Source organism: Argentina anserina, chromosome 5, assembly GCF_933775445.1.
Source record: "Argentina anserina chromosome 5, drPotAnse1.1, whole genome shotgun sequence".
Classification (NCBI taxonomy): Eukaryota; Viridiplantae; Streptophyta; class Magnoliopsida; order Rosales; family Rosaceae; genus Argentina; species Argentina anserina.
The window spans coordinates 19,511,943-19,535,699 of NC_065876.1; the positions used below are offsets into that span (position 1 = coordinate 19,511,943).

The window sequence follows — 23,757 nt, forward strand, 5'->3', positions numbered from 1 at the left end:
TATGACTCATTTCTTGAACTACGGAGGGCAAGCCCCCTATCGACTCTATCACCGGGATGTATGTCAGTCAATAGTTCTCTGGATCTAATTTTGATCTCATGCACCAGAGTAATGAAGGAGTGTGCCCCTTACTCAGCTGGAAACAAACTTGGGTGTTAGACAAATCTCCAAGTGTTAATAAAACCCACCCTCAACCTCATGTAAAAACTATGGAAGAAAACATGAGGGGTTAAGGCTAATATTAACAAAATGAACGTTACCTATTCCGTTCGATTTACAACCTACAAAAACCATTCATTCAATCATCAAAAATAACAACCTAAGATAAAATTACTATATATTAGAACAAAGTAAGAAAAGCATATACAAATTTACAATATGAACAGTGAATTCGAAATTAAAAAATTGGGATCTATCTTTATGGATCCCCGGCAACGGCGCCATTTGATTGGTTCGATTACTCGAGATCAATATTAACCCTGTAAGCATCGTTAATAGTATAAAGCAAGAGGGTATCGTTCACAAACCGAGGATCCATCCAGGGCAAAGAATCATAAACATTTAACAACGAATTCATAAGAGTTTAACAGATTTGAGATATATTTCAGATCAAACAGAAAATAAAACCTAAACTAAAATATACATGTGATCAACCAACTAACACATAAGCAATCACCAAACAAATTACATAAGAACAAAGCCATCGAAATCTATTTTCAATCATGTTCATGCCGTAGGTATCATAGTTTATCTTAAGTTCGATTATGCATCAAGTCCCTACTCGTTTCCTAATACATGGTTACTATCGAGCTCAACTACTTGTCTTGCAATGACATCTAACATACCAATTTATCATGCAATTACGTATCACATAGAGAAATTAACATGTTAAAGCACCTATCCAATATCGAACTTAAGATCATAATCGGTGGAGGAACAAAGGGGACAAACAATTAATCAACTACTTGTATCAAAATCATTTTTAACTTTGAAGATTAACATATGCGACATCAACTACTTGTCTTAATCACACATGCAATATAAGAACACACCGAAAATTAATTAAGAACATAAATAACAGAAACTCATGGCATAAAACCTAAAATCATTGAATTAAAATCTAAAACCTTAATTCATCATGTCATTCAAAAGTTACAAATATCTCATAGACAAGAATAAAAATAACTTTAACAAAACATAAACATAAATCATCCAAGAACAAGACATAAAAACCCGAAAACTAAACATGAAGATCATAGAGTTACACTTTATAATCTTCTCCCAAGGTTCTTTACAAAAGTAGCATGAAATATTCAAGAGTATGGTATCCTAGGCTCCCAAGCTTTGGACAGAAAATATGGTGAAGGGTGGTGAATTCAGATTCTATGGTTCTTGGTGAATGAAAGTGTTTGGGTAGAGCTTTGGCTATACTTTTGTGCAAGGTTGATGATGTTTTTCTATGGAAATGAGGTGCTATATATAGAGGAAGAAATCCAACGGTGGCTGGCCACAAAGTTGAAACCAAATTTGTTGAGGTTTCCTAGATTTTCTCAATTTGGCAGATTTGACCTTTGTGCCTTGTTCTGGCGATAACTCTCTCTAGAAAATATATATTGAGGTGATTCAAATTGTCATTTTCAACTACACTTCCGTAACTTTCCATCCATATATTATGCATTTTCTGAATTATTGTGAGCTGTCCAAGGGAGCCCGTCAAAGTTGGATGATCTACACTGCTAGAATTCTGATTTATATAAAGATTGGGGTTGATTCCGGTTCCTAGTCCGACACATTGATCTGAGTGAGTTGCATAAAGGTAGACCCATTAAAGTAGCAACCAGTCTGGCCTTGGGGGATTCTTTTGGAGCTTCTTCTTACCCTGTTTGGAGGTGGGGGCTCTTCCAAATGATCATGTGGGTCATCAATTTTGCCATCTGGAAAAGGGGTTGCAAAGAGCAACTCAAGTCTAGCTCGGGCCTGAGAGATGGCATTGAGGTGGCTTCTAGTTATATCTGCTTGGTCTCCCAAGATAGTTAGGGTTCTGCCCGGGATAGGGAGCTTCATCATAAGCATGTGACCGGTTTTGAAACACTGGAGGCCCCACAAGACATCCCGGCCCAAGATTACATTGTCAGAGGATGGGCAATCTACTACCAAATATCGAGTGGTGAGGGTGGTCCGGCGAGGGAAAGTTCCCATAAAACCGTTAGCCGGTCAGATCCGAGGGGTTGTACTATTTCTCCAGAGAAACTGACAAGGGGCTCATGGTACTGTATAACTTCTTCTTATCTCTGTGGAGCATCCGATAAGGATTTGAAAAAATGGCATTAACAACAGCGCCAGTGTCAAAAAAACTCACCTGCACTCGTAATGGTCAACTTGGATAGTGATGAGAAAAAGATCGCCGGGCGTTCCCAAGTGTCTGGCTCATTATTTCTGAAGGTGATGGTGTCCCATTTGGCTGGGATGACCTGCAGTCCTTCATGCAATTCAAGGAGATCACTTGGCCAGGGGCATTATCGCTTGTGCTCGGGATAGGATGGGGGTCGCATGGCCCCACCGTCCTGGATTGTGAGGGTCAGCTTGCCGAATTGGATTAACTCTTCGATGACATTTCTCAAAGCATAACATACATCAATGTTGTGGCCATGGTCATCATGATAAGCACAAAACTTTCCATTGTCTGGGCGGTTGGTCTTCTTGGGGAATTTCCTTTTGGGAGGTGGGGGAATAATATATTTGTGGTGGTTCCAAATTTCTTCGTAGGAAAGAGTTAAAATGGTGAACACCTCAAACCTGGTGCTCTGGCTCTCTCTTTGGCGGTTGGGCGAGTTGTTTGACCGGGCCGGATATGGCTCACACCTATCCCGGTTGTTATCATGCTGGCCGTGGCCTAGCTGCTTGTCGGGGTAGGAATTCTTATCTTGGCACCTTGCATTGTCCGGACATTCACTAGTCTCAATATCTGCACTGTTGTCCCTGCAGCCAGCCGTTGGCTGTGACCGGGCTTGTTGGTTTTAGTTGTTCCGGTTACCATATGTGTTAGGGTTACCATAAGTGTTGTATTCAGCTTGAGCCCACTCGATGGACTTTTCCATCATGAGATTTTAAGTAGGAGGCAGTTGGCGGTTGATGTCCATTAGGTATGGTCCAAGTTTGCACACTTGCTGGAAGGTAACTTTTGCAAATAGTTCGGTCCAAATCATGGCACCGGGCAGTTGTCATTTTGCCAACAAGAAACAAAATCTCTGAATGATTTGTCCTAGTTTTGCCTGATCTTACACATGGAAGTGGATGTGATATGTGCTGGTCTGGAGGATGAATCGGTTAATAAACTTGTCAGAAAGTTGGGAAAAATTATCAATAGAGTTAGCCGGCAAGTTCATGAACCAACTGAGGGCTTCATCAGAGAAGGTTTCTTAGAAAGCATGGCAGGCCATGGAGTGTGTGTATTGGGAGCAAACGAGGGCGGATTGGAAATTTTCCAAGTGTCCCCAAGGGTCTGTGCTTCCAGTATACTTGCTGATCTTAAAAGGCTTGTCCCCAAGTGGTCGCTTTTCCATCATGACCCGAAGAGTAAACGGTCCTGGTCGGCCACCAACCCGGAAAAGAGTGGCTGGGCCGAATTGCGTGATTCCATGCCTTCCATCCAGGAAGCTAGAACATTAACTGTCTGACTGAGCTGGACAAGTACCTGGGTTGAAAAATTTAGGGGCGGGGGTGGTGCATTTTTTGGGGTTTATCCCGGATTTGCGGCACCATTGTCTTGATTGGGAATAACAGCAGAGGTGGTTGCTCCTCCTCCCAGGATGGCAGTGGAAGATGTGCTGCCAATGTGTCGGGGTTGGGAAGTGGGGCCATGGATAGTATTTGAAATTAATGGGTTGGAGAAATAGACCAATGGTTGCTGGGCAGATGTTCCGGCGACAAAAGTTGGGAAAGCCAGAAGAGAGTTTGAGAATGGAGGGGAGATTATCTGGGGTGTTGAATCGTTGATATACGGCGGTTAAAGCTGCATCTGTGCTAAAACGATTTTCTAGGGTTGTCTGGAAGAGGAGGTGTTCATGCTCAAGTTCAGCTAGCCAGGCTCGGGCTGCCCTTGCCTCTTCTTGCTCAGCCACACATTCTGCCTGGAGGGCATGTAGCTCCCGGAAGGCGAGTGCTAGAGTAGCCTCGGGGTCAGTGTATGGAATAGTAGAACTGGAGGGGCGGTTGGATCCGTAAGATTTTGGGGATTGCTGGGGAATAGGATTCTTTCCCCGGTTTCGTTGTTTAGATTCTTGGGGTTAGTAACAATGGCCATGTTTGTGTTTGAGCACCTAAGAGATTGAGTCCTTCTAGCGCCTGTTTTCGTCGGGTTGAGAATCGACTAAATCTTATGGGAGGTCCAGCCGGATGGCAAAGGCTAATCCGCCCATACGGTCATTCCAAGCCCTCTCGTCCGCTTGGAGACCTGCCAAAGGCCACCAAGTTAGAAGTCACATAACCGGTGGGGTGCCGGCCTATCACTCTCCAACTCTTAAGATTACAAGTTTTAGGCTCTTAAGTGTGAGGTTAAAAATTTAAAATAACATTACCTCTTTTGGAAGTTTCTGGGCTCTTTTATAGGCCTTGGAAAGAGTGTGGCTCCTCCCTCTTTTCAATGTGGAAGGGAGATGCATAAATAGTGGTAGAAAGATGTTGCCAGCAGCCTCTTTTGGGCCGCCGTGGGCGGCGCTGGCGGTAGTATTAGGGGTCGCCGACCACCCTCTGTTGGAGGTGGCGTGGCATGGAGTGGAACTTGCTCGCGGTTGGGTGTGGAGGCTGGCTGGAGATGGGAAGAGTTTTGCCGGAAAAGTCCTCTCAGCAAGGAGGTATTAACAAAATATATGGACAATAAACCGTTAACGTAATCCGTTAACAAGCATGCATATTATTAGACTTGAAACACTAACATGCGAACTGTTACAATTGTAACATCAATGATAGTGGTATATATGGATACCATAAAACAAGACACGCTACAAGCCATAGCTTATGGTTCCATAAAAAAACCTTTTGGTTTATCGTGTGAAGCATGAGACCGATCGATATATATGGGTCCCAATATAGATCCCGGTTGATCCATGAACACATTACTAACCAATACCGAATCTCTATTTTACACTTCCTTGAATGGTTCATTGACTTTCCAAAACCCCAAATGCTACTAAATTTCAAGAGCAAGTAAACATGGATGATAGGAATCCAATGCCACCGGTCTCATTGCCAGAACCTATCGGAAAAGTGTCAAACCGGCCGAAATACTCACCGGAGATTAGTGACCACTTGTGTCGAGTGGTTTACCATGTTCCAATCTCCAAATGCCCTCAAATTGTATGACTATGTAGCCTTGGATGTTAGAAATTAGTGGCCGCAAGTATCACCTCAATAGTCAACTTAAAAGTAGGTGAATCGGTCCTCACAATGATGAGTCCACAATTTGGAAATCCTTAAAAATTAGGCTTTTCTAACTTTTTGTCATTGTTTGGGTGCTCCATAACATCTATGTGTTATTGCTTGAGTTTAACCATGATATTTGTATCATCACAATATATTTTAGCCTCAAAGTGAATCATGATAAAGCTAATTTCGTCTTCCATCTTATGTCTCATTCTTATTAGCGTAGGGGGTGTATGCCACTCCTAAACTTTGTTAAAGAATATGCTTGAATAATGAGCGTAGTTATTTAAGGATTCTAGGGGGTTATGGACTTGTTAACACAAAGATTACATCTCCATTATGTTAGAGGAATTTTATTGATCCTTATAACATCTTTGCTCAAAATATCCTATACGAGTCACTGATTCAATAAACCGAATCATAGTAACGTGAAAGAATACAATTCACACTATTTCGACTCTTGAGATGCGCTCCATCATTAGAAGCGATACATAAGAACTTTTTCCCAATGAGTTTCAAGGTGATAAACGTTGGCACAAAATTGTCTTCAAGTAGCTTATCGTCTCACCAATTTAATCAAGGTTCGTTGTTAATTCATCAATGTAGGAAACTACTACAGCAAATCAGTTCATAGGTTTAATTATTCTCTTGATGCATAAAAACATGTGACTTGAATCATAATGTCATAAGGCATTTGAACTTGAGCATTAAATCACTCTTCGATTCTATGCGATAACCTAGTCATTGTACTCACAATTGATTAACAACTAAATCCATAAATAATTTTAAGTTGTTTTAGATATGCACTCAATGTCTTCTGAACAAATTCATATACAAGAATATGGAGACTTATAAACATCATAGTATAAAGCTTGGGAAGTGCAATAATTGATGTCATTAGGGGTAAACCGGGCGGCAGACAAAACAACTTGGCGAAGCTGCCAAGGCCGAAGCTCGCAAACCTGTTATAGTTTGCCACTCCCCTAATCTTGTACGAGTATTAGTTCAATTCAAACTTTGCGAAAACATCACCATATTTTAAAACAGTGGAATATAGAGTGCATTACATGGCGTGTAACACTATAAATTACCACCAAAATAAGGTGAAAACATGTCATAACAAGGCATCAATAAAGACTCTGTCATGCAAATGAGGCATAAATATGCTACAACAAGTATTAATGATATGAAATAAAGCCGAAAGTAAATGCTCATGACTCGGAGTCCTTCGACGTTTTGAAATGCCAGTTTGCAAAGTTTTAATCAAAATCAATAGATGATGACTTAATCCGCCAAATATTGTGGAGAATCAAAATAGATGTATAATAACAACATCAAAGATCATATAAGTGTACATTGCTGATAGGAACACAAAGTGTGACGCTCTTAATGTATATATGCCCTATTCTTATGCTTTGTTACTTCTTATTTAGTTGTTTTAGGTTCATATTTGTCATATGTATGTTCTAAGTAGAGCTATTTCGAATTTAGATGGATTGATGATGAAATTGTGCTAAGTGTTAGAAATCCTTATTGAGCTTGGATTCCTGACTCGACTAGGATTCTACTTTCCTATTTTCATTCTTTCCTATTCCTTAATCGACGATTTCTTTTCAGGAAAGACAAATCATATTTGGAAAGGAAGAAGAGTTGCCGAGTTGCATTCCTAGTTGAACAAGGAAATCATATTCGAGTTGAAGAAGGAGAAGAGGAGGCCGGCCTAGCTACTCCTAGTTGGACCAAGATTGTTGCCGTGCAGCCCTTAAAGTGATCTCCCTATTAGACTTCATTTCCTACATCAAGTTGGATATGGAGTACATAAACCAAATCCATAACAAAGAGGATTTCAGTTTCCCAATTGGTTTCTATCTCCTTTTGGCACGGCAAGAAGGCTTCCTAAACCTCTATATATAGAGGCTCGGCCTCTCCATTCAGATCATCATCAGCCCTACACACAAACACAAGCCATAGCTCTGCCGAATTCATCCTTCACCCTTCCAAGAAATCCTAAAACCGATTCCATCATTCCCCACCAATCAATAGCCTTCAAACACGCTTGTGAAGAAGGTTTCATCCATAGAAGTCACGGCTACACTTGTGGATTGCTTGATTTATAAAGTGTAACCATGATTCACTTTTGTTTAATTCGGTTTTGGTTTTGTTCTTGTTCTTGGATGAAGCATACGATTTGTGTAGAGTAAACTTGTTTCAATTTTGTCTATGAGATAGTTACTTGTTTCAAATTATATAAAGTTGCGATTTTAGGTTTTTAGTTCTATGATTTTGGTTTCTGCCGTGCCTTGTTATTGAATGATTTCGATATCTTTATGTTATGTATACGCTTGTAGCATGATATATAGGTTGTTGGATTTATGACTTATGCTATGAACATGTTTATCTTTTCTATGTGATTTTCGAAATTGCATGATTGGGGGTTAAGTAGGTGACATGCTTAATGAATTCAATATGCATGGCTTTGAAGTTGCATAGTAGGATAAGTATGTTAGATTTCGATTAAGACCGCTTGGAATGGATCGAATGTGTTAAGTGTCTATGTGTTTAGGTTACTGCTTAGGACCCTAATTGCATGATCCAACCTTAGTTATTCATGATAGTGTCTCGGCATGACTCTTAAAGGAGAACTAGAACTTGTTTTCGTTAGCTTTGTATGATTTGTTTTGGTGATTGTTTATGTGTTGGTTGGTTGATCACATGTATATATTAGTCTAGGTTTTATTTACTGTTTTTATGATTCAATCCGAAACCTATATCAACTTCTTATATCTTTATGAATTCGTGTTAATTGATGTGATCCTAAGCCCTGGCTGGATCCCCGGTTTGTGAACGATACCCTCTTGCTTTATACTACTTACGATGCTTACAGGGTTAAATATTGATGTCGAGTAATCGAGCATTCATCAAATGGCGCCGTTGCCGGGGATCCATAAGAGATGGATCCCAAATCTTTTAATGTCGAATTCATTGTTTATATTGTACATTTGTATATTCTTATCTTATGTTCTTGTAACGTTTAGTAATTTATCTTAGGATGTTGCTTTGATGATTGAGTGAATGATTGTTGTAGGTTGTAAATCGAACGGAATAGGTAAAGTCCCTTTTGTTAATATTAGCCTTAACCCCTCATGTTTTCTTCTAAAGTTTTTGCATAAGGTTGAGGGCGGCTTTTATTAACACTTGGAGATTTGTGTAACACTCAAGTTTGTTTCTAGCTGAGTAAGGGGCACGCTCTTTCATTACCCTGGTGCATGGGACCAAAATTGGATCTCAGAGAACTAATGACTGACATACATCTCGGTGATGGAGTCGATAGAGGGCTTGCCCTCCGTAGTTCAACAAATGAGTCCTACCATATTCACTATCTCTGAATTAGCTATCCGGCCTTCTGAAACAACGATTCAAACTTGTGTCTAGACATTCATACTTAGGCCGCACGTCCACCTTGGTTTACAACTTAGAATCAATCGATCATTTAATTGTTTGAATGACTTAGGAATGTAGAAGTATGTAATTGATTGAAAGACTTTTGTGCAAAAAAATTTTTGAAACCAAACCTTGTATGTTTCTTGTATGATTTTTCAACGAAACCTTGTATCTTTCTTGTATCATTTTTGTATTCTTTTATACGAAGAGTGAGAGAGAGTTCGACACTCTCATGCCACCACAAAAGAAGGCCGGGCCTTCCAATGACAAGGACGCCGTGTCCTCGTCCCAAATTGATCATGCCGTGCATGATAAGGTTAGTTTTCTAACTCATGTGGATTAGTTTCAACTAATGTTTTTGCTTGTGTACATTCCCCAATAGGTTGAAGCTATCACCAATGTTTAACAGATCCATAGAGCCAATTAAAGTGATGACAAGATCAATTCCTAGTTGGATTAGGAGAGGAGTGGCCATGACACTCCTAGTCGAACAAGGAAAGCGTGCGTGTGTCATCAAGGAGGAGATTTCCATCCGGATTGGGATTTCCAAAGTAGAGGGAGAGATGGATTCTTAGTTGAGTTAGGAGAAGGAAGTTGCTGTGAGAAGAAGTCATAGTGGAAGTAGGAAAGGCCCATGCCGTGTGCCATGAATGAAGAAGTCCCATTCGGACTTGGATTCCAAGTGGGAGTGTGAGAAGGTTTCTATGTCCTTGTAGGTTTCTTTCTACCTCATGGAAAAGGATTGAGATTTCTCTATATATAGAGAGCACGGGTTCCACAACAGTATTCATTCTTTTTCCAAACATTCACAAGTTCATGAGAAGGAGAGGAAGACTACCAAATCGGTTCACTCAATTCACAAGAAGATTTTCAAGTGTGCAATGGAGGTGTTTGCGTTTCGTAAAGACAACATGTTTCCAGAGAAGGACAGCCCTGCGTTTCATCCTAGGTGTATTGTGTTGCCGGCTCCTAGGCATAATCATACTCGTATGGAGGTCACATACAAAATTTTGAAAACCATGCCGATCTTTAGAGGGTTTAAGATTGAGAAGGCTGATGTCCATATATTTCTTTTTGAGTCGAAGGTGCAACAAGCTATTCAGTCCATGGAACGTGGAGACTTGGAATTATTGTATCTTGAGGTGTTTCCCTTCACTTTAGTTGATAAAGCAAGAGAAATGTTACACTCTATTCCTGAAAATTCCATCCGATCATGGGATGAGCTTAAAGAAGCATTCCTCAAGGAATTCTTGCTCACGGCAAGAAGAGCAAGGATGAGAGAGATGATTCAAGCATGCAGACAAGAAGATGATGAGCCATACCACAAGTACTTAAAGAGATTTCAAGAGGTAGTAGCACCATTAGACCATGACATGAACCAACATGCGTTGACTAGTACTTTCTACCAAGGTTTGCTAAGGGATTATCAAGAGTACATTGATTCGTTTTCACCAAGAGGCTTCATGAACCTTGAGGTAGGAGATAGGATCATGCATATTGGAGTACTTGGAGAAAGAAGGGATAGTTTGGTTTCGACGTCATGCTCTAGGGTGAGTGGTACTTCTCGGTTCAAGGGAGTGGAGTTAGATGGAAGGAAAGCTAGGAAGTATGGGAACACTACAGACCATTTGAAGCCTCTAGTTGGCATGAAAAGGAAAGGTAGACCGGCTAGAGTTAAGACTACACCCACAAGGGCAGAGCACCACCGAGACAAGATGATCAATGAAATGCAACAATCGATTTTGGAATTGGCAAAATCGCATAGGGAGTTAAAGGATCTTGTGGAGGACATTCGTGCTAGCTCTAAGGAAAAGAGCAAGGAACTTAGAATTGAAGAGGTGGAGTCTTACAGCCGTGTCAATGAGGAAGAAGAAGAAGAAGATCCGAGTTTGAAGGAAGAAGTTGAGTCGAGCTACAAGAGCAGTGATTCGGACTCGAGTGAAGATGAGGAGGATAATGACAACATCATGATCATATCTTCAGATGATGAGGAGGATGAACATGTCGTATTCTTCTAGTGGATGAAGATGAAGAAGTCTAGGCTATAGACTCTAAACTTAAGCCAATGAAGGAGCCATCAACGAGTGTTTGCATTTTCTTATCCCTTATCTCTTTTTAATTTTCGTTGCTTATCATATTGTACATTGAGGGCAATGTAAGTTTTAAGTGTGGGGTGGGGTATACATCATTCGTTGTATTCTATTGTTTGATGCCTATGTGTTTCAATTTTGTTGTTTTGATTTTGATTTCCGATTTTTAGTTTGAATTTTTGCGTTTGTTTTTCGATTTTGAGTTGTTTTTCGGTTAAGTTGTTGTTGTTTTGAGTCCTAGGTATGCCTTTGACTGTCTAGGATGAGTTGATCTTTGAATTTATAGTTGAGAGATGATCACGATATTGAATTGAACTTTATTGTTATTTGATGGTTAATCGATGTGTAGATTTTGTACGAACATGTAGTAGATGAGGATTTTGAAACTTAGGTACAGAATGAGCATGTTCTTTACTTGTTTGTTTGAATTCATGTAACCTATGTGAGTTTCGAGCCACATATATGTGCCTTTGTTTGGAGAGTTTTATTCTATCGTTTCTTGGCTTTATAACCTCATTACATTTATTTTGATCAATTCATATGCCATAGAATTGCAATGAACTAGAGAATGCTAGAACTTACTTTGTGAAACTTTCGAAACTTTATGTCATAATATACTCTGATTTTGAAAAGGATTGTTGGATCTTTTTAGGATTTCCACCACTTAAGCCAAAAAGCCGTATATCCTTATTTGAGCCCTGCTTGGGACACCTTAGTGTTAACCCCTTTGAGCCTACGTTAAGCCTTTTCTTTCATTACCAACATGTTATATCCTTGCTTAGTATAGTTATATCTCTACCCTGTCGTTGAGGCTTGGCAGAGCCAATTTTGGATGTTAATATGGAGTGATGATTTGATTCAAGTGTGGGGTTATGCTATTGTATGTATGTTATGCCGTGAAAAGAGTATGGAAAGAAAAATGTATTGATACCGTGTAGAAAAGAAAAGAAAACATTCATGATACACGGCAAGAAAAGAAAAATGAAAGAATAAAACGATCTCGGCATACATGTTGTTTTTGGTGAATTTGGAGTTGTGATGTATTTGTTGAAGGCTCAATAATGTTATACTTTAGCCTTTGTTCGTTTTCACAATGTTTTAAGTGAAGAATGGGTCCAACATGATGAAATTTGGCCCTTGTTTTATGGAATATGGCGACATAAGGTGAATGTTTTGCTCTGCTAAGTCTTGAGGATGACCTTTGTGATTCCTTTACCCTGAAATATATCCATGCCGAGCCTAAGCCTACCCTTTTCTAAAGATCCGCATGATTCTTAAAATGAGTAGCTCTTGATTTGTGGAGTTTGTTTCATGAGTAAGCATATGGTTTGGGTTCATTTGTGCATATGATTGGTATCTTTCATGAGGTTTTCAATTTCACTATATGTTTATAACTCTTGTTTGTGAAAAGCTTTTAAGCATATGTCATGTTCTTGAGAGAAAAGATTTGGAGTGCATATCCTATGTGAGTTGAATTTGAACTTGTTTTGAACATGTCGAGCTTAATTTCACCTTTGTTTCTGCCATGTCTTACTTGTTAAACGAAATCTCATATTTATTAACCATTGAATTCATCTTATCTATTTCGATTGAGTGTTATTCTTGATGCTATGAGTTTGAAGATCTCTAAGACAAATGTTGAAGGCATTAGAATGTTGTGTCGTTAGTGTTAGTTGTATTGTTTTCGTTTTCTGTTTTGATTTCCCTTTTTAGTGTTTGCTAAGGGACTAGCAAAGTCTAAGTTTGAGGTTGTTGATAGGAACACAAAGTGTGACATTCTTAATGTATATATGCCCTATTCTTATGCTTTGTTACTTCTTATTTAGTTGTTTTAGGTTCATATTTGTCATATGTATGTTCTAAGTAGAGCTATTTTGAATTTAGATGGATTGATGATGAAATTGTGCTAAGTGTTAGAAATCCTTATTGAGCTTGGATTCCTGACTCGACTAGGATTCTACTTTCCTATTTTCATTCTTTCCTATTCCTTAATCGACGATTTCTTTTCAGGAAAGACAAATCATATTTGGAAAGGAAGAAGAGTTGCCGAGTTGCATTCCTAGTTGAACAAGGAAATCATATTCGAGTTGAAGAAGGAGAAGAGGAGGCCGGCCTAGCTACTCCTAGTTGGACCAAGATTGTTGCCGTGCAGCCCTTAAAGTGATCTCCCTATTGGACTTGGTTTCCTACATCAAGTTGGATATGGAGTACATAAACCAAATCCATAACAAAGAGGATTTCAGTTTCCCAATTGGTTTCTATCTCCTTTTGGCACGGCAAGAAGGCTTCCTAAACCTCTATATATAGAGGCTCGGCCTCTCCATTCAGATCATCATCAGCCCTACACACAAACACAAGCCATAGCTCTGCCGAATTCATCCTTCACCCTTCCAAGAAATCCTAAAACCGATTCCATCATTCCCCACCAATCAATAGCCTTCAAACACGCTTGTGAAGAAGGTTTCATCCATAGAAGTCACGGCTACACTTGTGGATTGCTTGATTTATAAAGTGTAACCATGATTCACTCTTGTTTAAATTCGGTTTTGGTTTTGTTCTTGTTCTTGGATGAAGCATACGATTTGTGTAGAGTAAACTTGTTTCAATTTTGTCTATAAGATAGTTACTTGTTTCAAATTATATAAAGTTGCGATTTTAGGTTTTTAGTTCTATGATTTTGGTTTCTGCCGTGCCTTGTTATTGACTGATTTCGATATCTTTATGTTATGTATACGCTTGTAGCATAATATATAAGTTGTTGGATTTATGACTTATGCTATGAACATGTTTATCTTTTCTATGTGATTTTCGAAATTGCATGATTGGGGGTTAAGTAGGTGACATGCTTAATGAATTCAATATGCATGGCTTTGAAGTTGCATAGTAGGATAAGTATGTTAGATTTCGATTAAGACCGCTTGGAATGGATCGAATGTGTTAAGTGTCTATGTGTTTAGGTTACTGCTTAGGACCCTAATTGCATGATCCAACCTTAGTTATTCATGATAGTGTCTCGGCATGACTCTTAAAGGAGAACTAGAGCTTGTTTTCGTTAGCTTTGTATGATTTGTTTTGGTGATTGTTTATGTGTTGGTTGGTTGATCACATGTATATATTAGTCTAGGTTTTATTTACTGTTTTTATGATTCAATCTGAAACCTATATCAACTTCTTATATCTTTATGAATTCGTGTTAATTGATGTGATCCTAAGCCCTGGCTGGATCCCCGGTTTGTGAACGATACCCTCTTGCTTTATACTATTTACGATGCTTACAGGGTTAAATATTGATGTCGAGTAATCGAGCATTCATCAATTGCGCCACACAAATATCGTGTTAGCCTGATTTCTACCACAATTAAAACGGTTGTCTTATATATGTAGTAGTGTCATGTACTATGTTTGTGTTACATTGCATTAACATATTACTTTTGGTGATGAAACTATAAATGCATCGAGACATTCTCGTATGTTCGTTTATTTGAACTACATGAGAATTTTCAGCCAACAATTGGATTGAGATCTTGAGCATGATCTAATTAAAAATATATTGACTAATTAACATTAGTCACATAAACTTGGGAATAAACGGATATGTAGTCATTCAGAATATTAACCGAAGCATTTATGCTTCATATTTTTCTTTTAATAACCGCAATGTATAATTGCCTTTGTAATTTGTGTAATAGTGAGAGGATATTCTCATATTCTTCCATATAATGAGTGTTTTAGTTTCAAGAATTTCTTATATCTCGCTCTTGTATAATTTTGACCATAATGTTTCTGTCATTCAATGAAACGATGTTGCACCAAAAGAAATTAATCTAGACTAGGTGCATAACCACATCCAACATGATTATGCCAAATTTCAGGCGCATGTTGCGGTCAACAAAAGGGAAGATTCATTAGTATCAATTTTCAATACAACTTCCATTACTGAATTGGAGGTCAATTCCCAATATATGCTAACTTAATTTAATAAATCGTGACAATTTCTATCACAAACCGATGGTATAAGCGACAATTACCGTCTCAAACCAATGTTGGTCCCTTTTTTTTTCAAACTTGTAGCTACGTTCAACGGCTACGGATGGTATCGGCGGCACTCCCAGCCGTTGATAGGAGCACAAAGTGTGATATTATTAATGCGTTTATGCCCTATTCTTACTATTTTTACCTCTAATTTAGTATGTTTTAGTTTCTTTTGTATGAATAAGTGTCTAGGTAAAGCTTATTTCGATTATGAGTGAATTGATGATGAAATCGTGCTAAGTGTTAAGAATCGTTGTTGAGATATGATTCCTTGTCTGAGTAGGATTCATATTTACCTATTTCTTTGTTTCTAACATACTTATTCTTATTAGGAAATACAAATCCATGTTGGAGAAGGAAAACAATCCTAGTTGCGCAGGGAATAAGGAGAGGTCGTGCGGCAAACTGGGGATCCATCCAGGGCAAAGAATCACAATCATTTAACAATAAATTCATAAGAGTTTGAGGATTTTGGGATATAGGATCGGTATCAAAACAGAAAATAAAACCTAAACTAATATATATATGTGATCAACCAACCAACACATAAGCAATCACCAAACAAATCACATAAGAACAAAGCCATCAAAATCTATTCTCAATCATGTTCATGCCGTAGGTATCATAGTTCATCTTAAGTTCGATCATGCATCAAGTTCCTACTTGGTTCCTAATACATGGATACTATCGAGCTCAGCTACTTGTCTTGCAACGAAATCTAACATACCAATTTATCATGCAATTACGTATCACATAGAGAAATCAACATGTTTAAGCACCTATCTAATGTCGAACTTAAGATTATAATCGGTGGAAGAACAAAGGACAAACAATTAATCAACTACTTGTATCAAAATCGTTTTTAACTTTGAATGATTAACATATGCGACATCAACTACTTGTCTTAATCACACATGCAATATAAGAACACACCGAAAATTAATCAAGAACATAAATAAACAGAAACTCATGGCATAAAACCTAAAATCATTGAATTAAAATTGAAAACCTTAATTGATCACGTCATTCAAAAGTTACAAATACCTCATAGACAAGAATAAAAATAACTTTAACAAAATCTAAACATAAATCATCCAAGAACAAGAACATAAAAACCCAAAAACTAAACATGAAGATCATAGAGTTACACTTTATAATTCTCCTCCCAAGGTTCCTTAAAAAGGTAGCACGCAATCTTCAAGAGTATGGTATCCTAGGCTCCCAGAATATATGGTGAAGGGTGGTGAATTCGGATTCTATAGTTCTTGGTGAATGAAAGTGTTTGGGCAAAACTTTGGCTATAATTGTGTGCAAGGTTGATGATTTTTTTCTGTGAAAATGAGGTGCTATATATAGAGGAAGAAACCCAAGGGAGGCTAGCAACAAAGTCCACAAAGTTGGAAACAAAATTGGTTGAGGTTTCCTATATTTTCTCAATTCGGCAGATCTGACTTTTGTGCCTTGTTATGACCATAACTTTCTCTAGAAAATCCAACTGGCATTTGCAACTAGACTATCAGATCTTTCCATCCATATATCATGCATTTTCTGAATCATTGTGAGCTGTTAAGGGAAGCGTGTCAAAGTTGGATGACCTGCACAGCCAAAATTTTGATTTCTATAAGGATTGGACATTTATTGCATATTTTCTTCCTCCTTTAATGCTGATTTCTTTTGCACAAAATTTTTCCTTTGAATTAGGGTGGCAGCAAGAGTCTTAATTGTTGCAGCCTTGTTTGAATTTTCTTATCTCTTCTCATTATTTGCTGCATGCCTTCTTTGACTTACTTTAGTGCAGGAATTTATGGTAATTCTGATATAGATTTGTGATGTATATGTAGGAGAAACAAGGTCCCAAGTTTCCCTCATAGCCCTTGGATCAAAAGCAAATCAATGGCTGAGATAATTCTACCGAGCCCACTGGACCTCCGAGTAATGATTCGGTCATATCTCCCTGTAACAATAAGATATTGATTTGATTCTAAATCCTACAGAAACTAGACTCACACAGATTTATATCCATATATGGTACATCTTCTAATTCAATCGGAGCTATCTAGGGGAGCCCGTCGAAGTTGGACTACGAATCTTGACATCATTTTGATTCTTGGGCTTTTAAGTGCAAATCTTCTTCTCCTTTTTCCTTGCGGAACTAAGATTGATTTCTTTCTCCAATATGGATTTGTATTTCCTAATAAGAATAAATACGTTAGAAACAAAGAAATAGAAAAGGATGAATCCTACTTGAACAAGGAATCATATCTCAACAATGATTCTTAACACTTAGCACTATTTCATCATCAATTCACTCATAATCGATATAAGCTCTACCTAGACACTTATTCATACAAAAGAAACTAAAACATACTAAATAAGAGGTAACAAAGAGTAAGAATAGGGCATAAACGCATTAAGAACGTCACAGTTTGTGCTCCTATCAGATAGGTGCTTAAACATGTTGATTTCTCTATGTGATACGTAATTGCATGATGAATTGGTATGTTATATTTCATAGCAAGACAAGTAGTTGAGCCGAATGTATTCATGTATTAGGAACCAAGTAGGGACTTGATGCATAATCGAACTTAATATAAACTATGATACTTACGGCATGAACATGATTGAGAGTAAATTCGATGGCTTTGTTCTTACATGATTTGTTTGGTGATTGCTTATGTGTTGGTTGGTTGATCACATGTATATATTAGTTTAGGTTTTATTTTCTATTTTGATACCGATCCTATATCCCAAAATCCTCAAACTCTTATGAATTCATTGTTAAATGTTTGTGATTCTTTACCCTAGATGGATCCCCGGTTTGTGAATGATACCCTCTTATTTTATACTACTAACGATGCTTACAGGGTTAATATTGATGTCGAGTAATCAAACCGATCAGCCGCCTTTAAAACTCGATACCAGGGCAATTACCTCCCTGTGTATCACTTGAGAAGCGAAAGAATCGGGTTGAAAAAGAAAGGGATGTTGAAAGTCCCCAATGAAAGACAAAATTCAAAAGAATTTAAATTGCATGAAAGTAGCAATGTTAATTTAAAACATACTTGTTTGTTTGCTAAATAAACAACATAGTATGTGTTGCTCTTGCTTGATTTCCACGTTCATGCTTGATTCTAGGAATGTGCTGGGAAGTAACTCTTGCCATTCTATTTTGTATCATCATGTAATTTATTTTACGATATTAAAAACATTTAGTTAGTTTAATTAACCATATATTAAATCAATAATTAAAAATCAAATTACTAATGTAAATACTCAGTTTTAACCATACAGTAAAACCACTTTTATATGATGGCAAATTACCATGCTCTTCTTACCAATTTACCAGAGTATGAAAATCCTCTAAAACTGGGTTGGTTGCACCACGCAATCCAGGTCGAGCACCTAATCTGCAACTCCGGGTGGAAAAGTGGAGTTCCTGACTTTGCATCGACGTTGTGCCGTCGTGCAGTGGAGAGGTACTAGGCCTCAAGGTGTCGCCAGATTTCACCACAAAGGACGTCGGACAAGAGAGCGACGTGGGGGCGCCAGAAGACATCGATTTTGGTTCTATTAGAACTGGGTTGAATGATCCGGGTATTGGGGCTGCGACAGCGGCGCGCCGAGGCTCAACAAACTTCTAGGTCGAGCACGCGTTGGCGACGACGTCAAGGAGAAGACCGCATCATGGGTGTTGCTAACGTCGGAGGAGAAAACCAGATCATGGAAAATCAAAGGAAAAGGAAGGGGTGCCCAGTTCAGAAAACTGGGTGCCCGGAGGTCAAACCGATTTTTAGTTTTGGTTCTTTTTTCGTCTTCTCTGCATACTTTTTTTAGCAGAAGGATTTTTCTTCTTCTTCTGTCGGATTTTTTTCATGACAGAAATTGTTTTCCAGAAATTGTCTTCTCAGGTTTAGAATTATGTGTTGATAACGTGTAACAGAAGAATGTAATACACATCAAGAATATGGAGAAACATCAATCTTTATTCATTGATAATGAGACCTTTATATAAAAATAAATCAAGTATCCTGTAGAATCAGGGATTATGTATACTTCCTTATCCAGACTAACCAATACCTATGAAGCACGGACACGCGGACAAGGGTCCGTATTGCGTGTCCGACACGGACACGGACACGCTCGGACACGCGAACTCAATTTGGACATGGCCCGGACACGCAAGTGTCGGAATCGGACACGCACCAACTCATAATAAAAGTGAAAGTGCTTATGGTGAGAATCGAACCTTGGTCATCCAAGGCACCCAACAACTCCTCAACCATTCCAACAAATTCAATTTTTGTTATATGTATGCACACTTTAATATATATAAGGAGATAAACTCATGATAAAAATAAAAATGCTTGTAGTGAGATTCGAACCTTGGTCATCCAAATGTTCCAACAAATCCTCAACCATTCCAACAGATTCAGTTTTTGTTATATTTATGCACACTTTAATATATATACATCTAAATACTTTCAAATTTTTAAATTAATTTTTTAATAAATAAATATATATATATATTAAAATAATTTTAATTGCCGTGTCCACCACGTGTCCGTGTCCAAAAAAATTTCTATATGCCGTGTCTACTCGTGTCCAATACGGACACTCGTGTCCGTGTCCGTGCTACATAGACCAATACTAATTAGGACAAGATATACCAAGGAGATTACAGAGATAATCCTCCTACAACACCAAGGTTAATTTTCCCAATTGTTAGCATGCATTTGTGCAATTGTGCCCATTTTTTTGTTGAGTCTTAAGTGCGATTGTGCTAAATAAGGAGGATATGAGACTAAGTGTCGTCGGGTTACTCCGGCGGCAATATGGTTGGAGAGCTGTCTTATTAGATATGTAATTACTGCTTCATCGTTGATAAGGTTACGTATCTAGTGATCTCTCCACCATGTCATTACTGGTCATTAGCAAATAGAGTCGTTATTTGTGAAGTACTTTTTGATGGTTTGTGCTTTGTTGGGTACTTGTTTGTAGGGACCTTTGATTTTATATTAAGTTTTTGTAATCAGGGGTTTAGGCTTCACATCCCCTCTTGTATTTGACAGTTTCATTAATAAAGACTTGAGGACAATCTCACTGGCCCTTATTTAAAAAAGGAGGAATATTCAGATCGGTCATCCTCATATAACACCTTACTCGTAAACCATAAACGCATAAACCAAACAAATTACTCTCTACATGAGTTAATATTAGTACAACTTGAGGAACCCACTTTAGTCAGAACTGTCATAAGGAGACGTAATGCAATTATAAGGGAAACTCCAACAATAAGTCTTTTTTGGAGGGGGGGTGCTATTTTCATTTTGGAACCCCGTATTGCACTATTCATGAGTCCTATAAATCTCATCTTAAACAATAGGGTCTTATATGGGGTGTTACATTCAATATAGTTGATTATATATATATATATATATATATGTATATATATTGTTTGAGTGTTATGTTCAATGTAATTGTTTTGGGACCTAGATTACTATTTGAGTTTTGGTCTTGGAAAATACTTAGAATCGAAAATAAAAAAACTGAACTGAACCGATTATGTCTGGGTTGGGTTTAGGGTTCAGTCCCTCTTAAACCGACGGACCCAAATAACCCGAAGTCAACGGTCAACGTCATCGTTTTGGTATATTTTTACTTTTATTAGTAAGAACTAAAATTAAAACTAAAGCCAGCATAAACCTAATTAACATAATCAATTTTGCGTCTCTCATCTCTCAGACAAAAGAAACTTACGACCCTCTCTCTCTCTTTCTAAATCTTCACTTCATTATACAATACTAGTCCACATAGCTCCTCCCTCCTCCCTCGATCTCCATTTCTTGTCGCCTCTCTTTGTACCATGATTCTAAAAATTGAATTATCTAATCAATGATTCTATTAATGTTTTCATATCCTCAACGAATAAGTATCAATAATGGCTCACATGAGACGTGAAAGAAGGCTTGGATAGACTATGCGACCTACACAACGGACTTAGCGGGGTTCAATTACCTAAATCCACGGGGAGTGCAAAAAATTTTGTTCCTATTTGATTTTAATGCAGTAGAGTTTTTTTTACTTGAGCTTATGAACTGTAGAGATGTTAGAGTCAATTAGGCAAAGAATAATCAATTGGACATTTTGTTTTTCATCGTTATGTAAATTTTGTACTTTGAAATTAATGTCTAATATTACGTATTTTACGTTCAAGTAAAACCGAAAAAAAATGAACCGATTCGAACTGTACGGATTGGATCGGATTGTGGGTCACAGTTCTTAAAATGAAAAAACCGAACCGAATTTAAAATTTGGGTTGGATTATGGGTTTTGTCCAAAACTGTGTCCACCCCTAGTTTGAATTGTCAATGTTGGATGAGATAGACTCGCTGCTGATGTTAAGACCAACAACACTCCCATTAGTGCTGCAAGTTACATCGAGCCATGAACAGCAGTCTCCATGTGATAAGCTTGGAGGAGGAAGAAGAATCAAATATAAGACTTCTCTTGAAATTGAGCAATGATTGTTTCAGGGATTCATAGCACTTTCTGTGAACGGCAGGGATGAGGTTAGTGACACAGGGAGCAATCAAGAAAAGGAAGAAATGGAAGAACAAAGTTGCCATTTTTACAGAAAATTTTCAAATGCACAAATGCACAACGGTAAACTGATACTTATCTGTGCTTGGCATCTAAGAGGTACTTTCAAGTCGTGTGTCTCCTCCTCATGACATCGTTAACTTCCAGGAAAAGTTTGATGTATGTCTTCCATGTCTTATTTTCTCTATTTTAAACCAGTAATAGACGTTTTATCTGAAGACTTGGTAGTGAGTTGTGACTGTTTCAGACTCCTCTCTATTCAAATTTTCACTCATTTATTTTATTATAAACATGTTGAATGAGTCAATGGACTTCTTTTAGAGAATCTGATTCAATTCTCAGAGAATAAACACCAGTGACCAATTCTAGCATGTAATTTCATATTTAGTGAATCTGATTAAATTCTCACCAGTTTCAGGTTGTGTATTTCAATGTGTATATCAATGTCGAAGAGTAGTGTATCAGTTTCAGGCTATATCAACCGAGCCAGACACATAATAAGGCTCCCTAAGGTTGAAAAATTGGTTTCAGAGATTCAATTGAAACCAGTGAGTATTGTAGAAGTATTGTTTCCAAGACTTGCCAAGAGATTAGTTGTGGACTTGTGGAATTGGTGCATTCGGTGTATATCACCCAACAAAACTTAAAACAAGTGGAGCATTCGGCACCTTTATGCAGCTAAGTTCATTAGAATTCTTCAATGCATATAAGAAAAGTAGTGGTGTTATACAACAAAGACCTTATCTACGACGCTCTCGCAACTAAATTATATACCAAGAAAAATTCAATTCTTAGATTGGAGGTATGGGTTGAGAGCTGATAAAGTATTATACCATTCACATGGAAAGAAGTTATATGACCAGTTTCGCCAAATCATTGATGGATATACTCATTTTGAGTTCTAATTGAAGGAAATGACCTCCATAAATAAAAGGAGCATTCAAACAAAAGACAAAAACAGATGTACAAGAACATGCCCATCCATTTGAAATTCAGATATTTACAGTTTTTTTTTTTTTGGGTTTAAATCAAGGGACCTCAACGCTTTTGTGCTTTCCTCCGCCTAGACTGTCTTCTGCCATCTCTTTTTCGGAACAAGTTTGCTCTTTGGTTTCAGTTTCAACTCAGGCGAGAACTTATAATTCGGATCTCTCATGCGCGCTTGTATATCCTTGAAGAACTGCATGTTTAATTTCTTAGGCCCCCCTTGTCTCAGTTCAGCATATTCTGGTCCTGAAACTATATTTTCGAATGCTCCTATTAGAATATCTAGGTCACTCATGACTTCCCATACATTAACATATCTCCCGTCTGGCCCTTTCTTCAACTTTTTCAATGCATTCTCAACTGCAATTTTCATGGCCTGCTTTCCGGGGGAGAGCTCCTCTGGTTCTTGTTCTGCTTTTAATAATTCTGAGATTGTCCGATACTTCGATGTTTCCTCAAATTCAAAGAGCTTATCTATGTATTTGTCACTACTTTCATTTAGGTACGCTTCAGTAGGAATATCATCATCGTCATCACCTTCACTACCTGTCCACAGAGACTTCTACTCATCACTTCCAGACCACACACTTCTCAACTCATCACTATCATCAGCATCGATCAGGTCAGAATGCTTCCTGGCCTGCTGTTTGACTTTTCGAATCTCTTCTTCCAGTAGACTTTTTTCATCATTTCCATCTTTCTCATCTTCACTACCTGTCCATAAGCATTCATCTTCTTCAACTTCTTTCGTCCAGGCTTCCCTGAAATCCTTGTCACCAGGTTTCCTCTTGCCAAAAAGATCATAATATTTTTGATCACCACGAGAATATGATCATGACACTACAACGAGCAACAGTCACAAGTATCAAGCACATTAACTCAAATGCATGTAGTATACAGTTATCTCTTAAATTTAATTTATATTTTTTAGCCAAGGGTGAAGCTAAAGTTTTTTCTTCAAGCGAGTCACTTGCAGTATAGTTTGAAAAATAATTATGAGCAGTACATCATTATTAATCTTATTGAATAGTTATGAAACAAGATGTTAATTTCAATCGCACAAGTGCAGGGAAGTTATTTTGTCCTCCCAGAAAACCACACAAGAAAATCTAGATATCAAGATTCCAACATCTATTAATATAATTCAAATTCTAAGAACAAATATTCACAATTAAAACATGAAAAT

General features: G+C 37.9%; 1 pseudogene; it reads right to left on the reverse strand.

The window, feature by feature from the left end:
• Window positions 1–22,414: 22,414 nt before the first annotated feature.
• On the reverse strand, window positions 22,415–23,394 carry LOC126795676 (uncharacterized; annotated as a pseudogene).
• Window positions 23,395–23,757: the final 363 nt, after the last annotated feature.